The sequence below is a fragment of the Canis lupus genome, chromosome 8, assembly GCF_011100685.1.
Source record: "Canis lupus familiaris isolate Mischka breed German Shepherd chromosome 8, alternate assembly UU_Cfam_GSD_1.0, whole genome shotgun sequence".
NCBI lineage: Eukaryota > Metazoa > Chordata > Mammalia > Carnivora > Canidae > Canis > Canis lupus.
The window spans coordinates 63,902,388-63,910,196 of record NC_049229.1 but is presented as its reverse complement, the minus strand read 5'-3'; positions in this window follow the sequence as shown (position 1 = coordinate 63,910,196).

Sequence of the window (7,809 nt, the reverse complement as noted above, 5' to 3'; positions counted from 1 at the left end):
GGCTGGGGAAGTGCGGTCCTGGGAAGGGCCCCACTGGGCCGGGCCCCTTCCTTGTCGCGGCTCTGCCACCAGCGGCCATCCGGGTGATGTTGGTCTCGTTACCTCACCTCTCTGAGCCTCTTTCTGTCAATCATTGCTCCTTAAAGAATTCTTAGGAGGCAGAAAGGAGGCAACAGTCCAACCCCTGGTTTCGTGTGGCCGGGGAGGTGCTGGCTGCGGATGGGAGGTGCGCTGGCCAGTAACCCTCAGCACCGCCCTGGCTGTGCCCTCGGGTGTCCCTGCGGGAGGACTTGGTGGGACAGGGACACTTCCCGCCTCTGCTTGCTCATCTGTTAACGCGGCCTGGTCCCTTTGAGGAGGAAGCAGATGCCATCATCCACTTTTGTTTCCCGTTACAGGTGCATCTGAGAATTCCTGACTTGGAGTTAGAGCAGCCCGGTCCCCGACTTACCCCCGACACCCTTACGTACCCTAAGCCGCAGACTCTTCCCCTGCGTCAGATGGGGCTGGGGTACCTCCTTACTCATTCCCTTACTCATTCAGCCTGTCCATCCGCTTTTATGAAGACAGCAGCCCCCATAAACTCAGGAAGGACCCTGATCCTGAACCCCCCAGCTCAGCCTCTCCCGGATTCCTGACCCCTAGAAACGGTGAGGTTGTAAACATTTATTGTTCTAAGCTGTGGACTTTTGTTGGAGTCATTTATTATACAGCAGTAGCTTAACCCCGAGCCACATCCTCTACCCGCTGAGCTCTTAGGATCAGGGAAGAAAACAAACAGGGAAACCTAAATATTATATAAGAAAGCAGGTCAACTTCATACAAAGTACGTGGCCCGGATACGGGAGAGCTCGATTCTTATTTCACAGGGGTCAAACATGACTCTAGAGGACCACTGACAACGGGCAAAGTGATAGAAATTTATTAAGCAAAGATGCAGAGAAAGCCCTCAAAAGTGAGATGGGTCCTGACAGCCTGGCTACTGAGGGCTTTTATGGGCAGCCCGGGTGGCTCAGTGGTTTAGCACCTGCCTTCGGCCCAGGGTGTGATCCTGGAGTCGTGGGATCGAGTCCTGAGTCAGGCTCCCTGCATGGAGCCTGCTTCTCCCTCTGCCTGTGTCTCTGCCTCTCTCTGTGTCTCTCATAAATAAATAAATAAATAAATAAATAAATAAATATCTTAAAAAAATAAATATAGGAAACTGACCCAGAACTTGGTAGATTTCTTGCCACTATCAGGGTGGATATTTAGGACAAACATGGTGCACTTGTAACCATCATAATAACAAAGCAAGGGGTCCCCTGTCCCCCTCTCTCAGGTTAACATCTCCTCCTTAGCGCTTCTCCACCTCTGGGGTTTCTGTGAGCCTCGTCAGGGAGCCCGTGGCCTTGCGATTCCTGTACTGTCTTGGCTTGAGTGGGGACTATTGGTCCAGAAAACACCAGGGGGCTTATGGCCCGGCTGTGACAGGGTTTCTGAGGTCAGGGTCAAGGGACGTGAAGTGGCCACCGGCTGCGGAGCTCTTTGTAAACGTGGGTGTGGGTGAGGGGAGGCCTTTGCAGCCCCTGATCCCTCCTGTGCCCCCTCGGTGGGCTCCCCCACCTCAGAGCCTCTCCCAGGCCTCGGGTCTCCCCCGGCCTCCTTGCCACTCCCCCCGCAGGGTGGTGTCCACCTGCCACGCTTCCATCTCATCCATCAGCTCCCATGTCTCACCCGGGGTCATGTGGCTCTTTCCAAGTTTCAGAGGTTTCTGGTGAGCAGAATGTGGACCCCAGCGCCTCCTTTTGGCGTCTCTCCTTAGTGACCTCTCTCCTCTCTCAAAGGATCCGACCCTAAATTGAACCCCCCCGCCATTCCCTGCTCCCTGCAGTCTTCCCGCCTCCCAGTGAATGCTGCCTCTGCTCCCCAGCACAGCCAGGACCTGGGGCCGTCCCCCTGCCCCTCTTCTACATGGGGTGGGGGTGTCCCTTCTCCACATCGTGGACACCCGCTCCCTACTGTCCATCTCTGTGGTCCACGCTCCCTGCCACAGTGACACCAGAACTGCAGCTGGGACGCCAGACCGCAGGGGTCCGAAGGGCACTCCCCAGAGCCGAGCTGTCCCTGCAGATCCCACGGCCCCCCACTTGTACCAGGAGAAGGGAGGCTTTCAAATTCCTTTACAAACAAGGAAACCTCCCAGGACGTTCTGTCTCAGGCTTCAGTTTGATGCAATCATCGGTGAGTCAACACCTTTGTTACACTTTGGGCTGCACATCATGTGACAGGAGGCCTCCCGGGGTCCTTCCTGGCAGAACCGCCCCTCCTCTGACTAGCCCAGATGTGTCCCCACTCTGCTTCCCCCGCTGTCCAGGTGACTGTCACTTCCCCAATCTCTGCAGTGAGACTGTTGGCTTCTGGCCAGTGGGGACGCCCTTCTCGCTCATCCTTGCTCCCTACACATAGAGCTGCCTGAGTCAGCGAGCAAACGTGCCTCACTAGGCCTGGGGCGTACTTCTCCTAAAAAGTGATTTATCACCTGGAGTTCTTAGTTGGGTGTCCTATAGGTTATCAGCAACCCCACCTGCAGGGTGTGCGGTGGGGGTCCCACCCAAGGAATAGAGAAGTCTCAGGCAGTGACCTGAGGACTTGCAGAAGCAAGAGTCCTCTGCAGCCAGCTGGCCATCTCCTAGTTCATGCACCCAATGAGAGTCCACTTTGGGCCAAGCCCCGTGCCAGGTACTGGGGAGTAGAGACCACTTCGGGCCCTCGGGGACTTCATGGTCCTTGAGAGACACAGACACGTAGAAAGATGTTAACTCTGGTGCGGAAAGTATTAGAGGAAGGCATGGGGAACTGGGACCCCAGGGCCGGGTTGGGGGAGTCAGGACGGCTACCCGGGCAGGGACCTCTGAGCAGAGACCCGAGGAAGCACTCTCTGAGCTGTCAGAGTGGCCATGAGCTCCAAGATGCACCTGGGTTTTATGTATTTGTTACCTGGCTGCTGCCCTGAAAGAATTAGCTGGAAAAATACCTAAAAGCAAAGAGTGTCCAGGGGCATCAGGCCCTGGAGGACGAGGGTCTTCAGGCTCTGAGTCTAGGTGGGTGGCAGCTGCGCCGGAGTGGTGGTGGTGGGGAGATGGGGGGACATAGGAGTGCCTGGGGCCTGGGCCTAGTAGGATAGCCCTGTGTTGTCACGCACCCCGAGAAGTGGAGACACAAACGCTGCGTGTGCATCTGAATCTGAGCAGGGCCTGTTAAAGACCTCATCTCAAACATTACAGTTCCTAGGGTAGGAAGGACCCTGAATAAGAATTTTTAACAAGCTCCTCAAGTTACGTTTGAGAAACGCTGCTGTAGGGTCAAAGCTTCTTCCCTTTGCCCGATTTGCTCCCAGCCTGGTGAAAGGGCATCATCATGATCATTCCCACCGCACAAGGGATGAAGGGACACGTGTGTTGGCTCATGAGCACCTCACTTAGCGCATCCAGGAGCATCCAGGAGCAGAAGCTCAGGTCCCACATCTCAGCCCACCTCTGGTATTCCTTCACCCATCCCACCCCCACCCACCAGACTCACCTTCCTGCTCCTGCCTCCACCCAGGCCAAGGACCTTGTTATTTGTGAAAGAACAGAGACTTGATCAAATCCACGGGGGGCTCATGGCAGCCTCTCTGGGATGCTGAGGGAGATGGAGGGGCTCAGAGGGAAGACTCTGGGGGACCCCTCGCTCCCAGGCATGTGCAGCAAATGCTCAGATCTTAGTACAATGGAAACTGTAGTTGGATTAGCTGCCGGGCAGCCACTGCTCTCCAGCAGGCTGGGTGTGTGTGCACATACGTGTGAGCAGCAGCGTGCACCTATGTAGGAAATGTTTCGTTATCTGTGCTCTGTATGTCTTCATGGAAAACTACCATCAGGAGTGGTGTATGGACTCACGCTGGATGTCCCAGATGGTCAAAGGACACAGTCACCTTGGGGCCACTTTCCTCCTACCTCATTCCTTGTGGAAAGGTGGCAGATGGTCCGTTCACGGGTGTGGCTGGAGGAGGACACCGATAGCACTTGCTCACCAGCCCCATTACCTTGCAGGAGGGGCCTCTCTGACACTTTGTGAATTGAGATATACATGCAGGGGATGCAGGGCAGTGCCACGCATGCAGCAGGTGGCACCTGAGTGTGACCTAGTATTACTGCTGTCACTCCCTGCGCCAGCACCTGCACAGGGACACCGTGATGAGCAGGACTCCGGGCTCCAGCCACGTGTGTCCTCTTTCAATTCCTAGAGCAAGACAGTCTCCCCCGTCTGGGTCTTTGCCCATAATCTTTGCCCGGTTCAGTCCGGCTTGTCCTTCAGATCTCAGCTTCAACGCCACCACCTCAGAGCCCCCACTGGACCCCCGGCTCCCGGGGTAGAGGGTCTCCCCAGCTGTCGCTCTGGGCACCCCACTTTCTCCCTTCACTGGCCTCTAGCTTCTGCCTTTACAAACCAATCCCATTCCTCTCCTCTCCTCTGCTTTTTCTCTTCTCTTTCCTTAACATTTTTTTTTTAAAGAAAACAACTTTTTGTTTTGAAATAACTCAAGATACTCGGAAAAGTAGTAAAAACAGTGCAGAGAGTTCCTGTGACACAAACATCTTTTGTCACCACGGCGTATTTATCAAAAACCAAGACGTGAACGTCAGTATGGTGCAGACTCATTTGTGTCTTAACAGTTTTTCCCCTACTGTCCTTCTTCGCTTCCCGGATCCCAATCAGGAAACCACATTACACTTAATTCCCATGTCTCCTCTGTTTCGCCCGGGCCGTGACAGCTCCCAGGTGTCTGGGGACACCGCAGACGGGCACCTCCTGGACAGCAGAAATGTATTTCTCACCGTTCCAGAGGCTGGAAGTTCGAGATCAGAGCCAGCGTGGTGGGATGAGAGCCCTTTCTGGTCATGGACTTCTGGTTGTGCCCTGCCATGGGAAGGAGCCAGGGAGCTGTCTGCAGTGTCTTTTATACGGGCACGAATCCCATTGATGGAGTCTCCACCCTCATGACCTAATCACCTCCCAAGGGCCCCATCTCCTACACCATCACCCCGGGGGGTTAGGGTTTGGACCACTTAGTCAAGGCAGTGGGCGCCACTTAGCATCCTTCTCTCCTTGGGCTCTGTTTGGAGAAACAAGGTGCCAAGTCAAGCTCACGTGCCATAGCACTTGTCACCAATGGGCATATGTCATACTCTACTTTTCTATTTTATTCCTCGTTATTTTTTTTTAAATTTTATTGTCTCTCCATGCAAGAATGTCGCTCCACTGGGGCAGGGATTTTTGTGGTTTTCTTCATTTATTTCCAATACCCAGGACGGTTCCAGATAAGCAGTGGGCATTCAATAAATATCTGCAGATGAATGAATTACCTTCACCACAGTTTGTACCCCCATGTTTATCTGCTTGATTAGCTGGTTGTGGCCAGAGTCCATGTCTGCTGGGCTTGCACTTGTACCTTGTATGACTTCCATGTCTGAGGCTCTGTAAGTGCCCCCAAACAATGGCCTTTGGGTAAAAGAGCTAAATAAACAAGAGTGGGCTGGGCATGGCTGCTCATTGGGGTGTGAAGTGTTTCCTCTTGGAGTCCCAGGTCGTTTTTCTGGCCTGGGTCTCCGCAGAAGAGGTGGGGGCAGGACTTCTCAGCCCTAGCATTGTCCTCTGCCATTCTGGTGGCAGTGGGTTCACAAGGGGAGGTCCTGAGTATCCATATGATCAGAGAGAGAAATGAAAGTGGGTTCCCAAGAACAAGACGAGGCTTGACAATAGCAGCAGAAATTCAAATGGAGGTGACTCTATTGAACTAAATTGTGTCCCCTGCCCCCAAATTCATTTGTTGAAGCCCTGACCCCCAGAACCTCAGGATGAGGCTGTATTAGAAGACATGGCCTTTAAAGAGGTGATTAAGTTAAAATGAGGCCCATAGGGTGGGCTCTGGTCCAATCAGACCTGGGGAGGCTGGGAGACAGAAGAGGAGGTTAGAATGCCAGGAGATGACCATTTGAAGGCACAAAGAGAGGAGGCCACCTGTGAGCCCAGCCAAGGAGAAGGGCCTCAGGAGGAACCAGCCTAACACCTGGGTCTCAGACTCCAGCTTCCAGAACTGTGCAATAACACAGTTTCTGTTGTTAAGCTGCCTTTTTAATGGACAGGATGGACGAGGTCAATTGGAGAAAGGGCCACTGGAGGAGCAGGTGCACATGGGTGCAAGTGCCCCCTATAGGGCTGAGTGGAGGTGTCTGCTCATGTGCCCGTGTGAGAATGAGGGATGCGAGGGGTCCAGGGAGGGCTCAGGGTGTGATGCGGATGACCAAGCCATTCTAAAATCAGGAAGAAATAGAACAGAGTAACACCAGCTTCTTGTTCAAGGTCCCCGTCCCAGATGGTTGTGCGGGCACCTTATCCTCACTACTCTCCTTCACACACCCTATCCTGGCCTGGAATGAAGTCTCCGTGGTTTCCAAACATTGCAGCTTACTCAACATCATCCTCCGGCCCTTCTCTCTGCTGGAGTCTCTCCCCTGTTCCCAAACCTGCTGTCTGGTGAAAGCTTATTTACTCAAGACCAGTTCAATATCACCTCTTCCAAGAAGGTTTTCCTGACCTCTTTCTCTCTCTCTCCACCCCCCACCCCCCCATGCTATACCATTGCGTTCATCCCAGGATCGTGTGACAGTTGAGTGATGAGGCCTGCCATGACACCCAGCCGGGAGCTTCAGTGTGTGACATGCAGCCACCCTGGAGCCCATCCCGACCTCATACATGGTAGCTCTTGTGTGACCATGTGCCCAGTGAACTTCAGACGACTCTGGACCTTGGTCTTACACACATCACACAGGCAGGGCCTCCCTCTGACCTTGGACTGGTTGGGCAAACAGTGAGAGAAATATCTGCCAAGGCAGGAGAGACATTTCGCAAGGGAAAGGCACACGGGAGTGGGTCTGAGCCCACGAGGAGGCCCAATCCTGAAATGCTGTCCCTGAACTGGAAGCTCAGATGCAGACAAGCTGTCCGGGTTCCATCTCAGCCATCTGCCCAACCATATGTCAACACAGGTGCCATCTGGGTCCTAGGGCCTAAGCCTCTCACTGCCCTCAGCCTCTGCACACACCCTCACATCCCCTCTGTAAAATGGGTACAGGGACATACTCTGCGGGGTTGTCGAGGGATTCAGGAGATGACAGGTGTAAAGTGTCCCCAAAGGCTGGCACAAAGTAGGTGCTCAGTACTTTGAGGTGTGCCCAAGGCTTGAGGTTCTGACCTTTTGCAATACAGTGCAGACTCTGGGATCAGGGCAGTGGGTACAGCCTCCCTGGGAGCACACTAGGGCCATGCAGGGTGGGCTGGGCAAGCACTCAGATTTAAAGGGGTGGCTAATTAGAGGACAATTCGAGTGAAGGACTCATTCATTCATTCATTGATTCTTTAAAGTGTCCGATCCCATTCATTTGCTAGACGAGGAAGTGTCTGTAGGGGCTTTCATAAAAGAGGAGGGAGAGTAAGCTTGCCTGCATCCCAGAGGAGTGATGCATCTGGAACCAGGCTTCTGGTTCTCCATCATGTCTTCCCTGCAGCAGAGCACAAGACTGAAAATGTGGGTCTGGGGGCTGCACTCCCTGGGGCAATTCCTGCCTCCACCCTTGTGTGACTGGAGAAGTAGCCTGCTCTCTCCAAGCCTTGCCTCCCCTATCTGTAAAATGGGGATAATAGCGCTACCTGCCTCACAGCAGATAAAGGCAACCATCCAGGTGAACACGTGGCACAAGGCCTGGTACACGGTAACCTATTAATGTGACC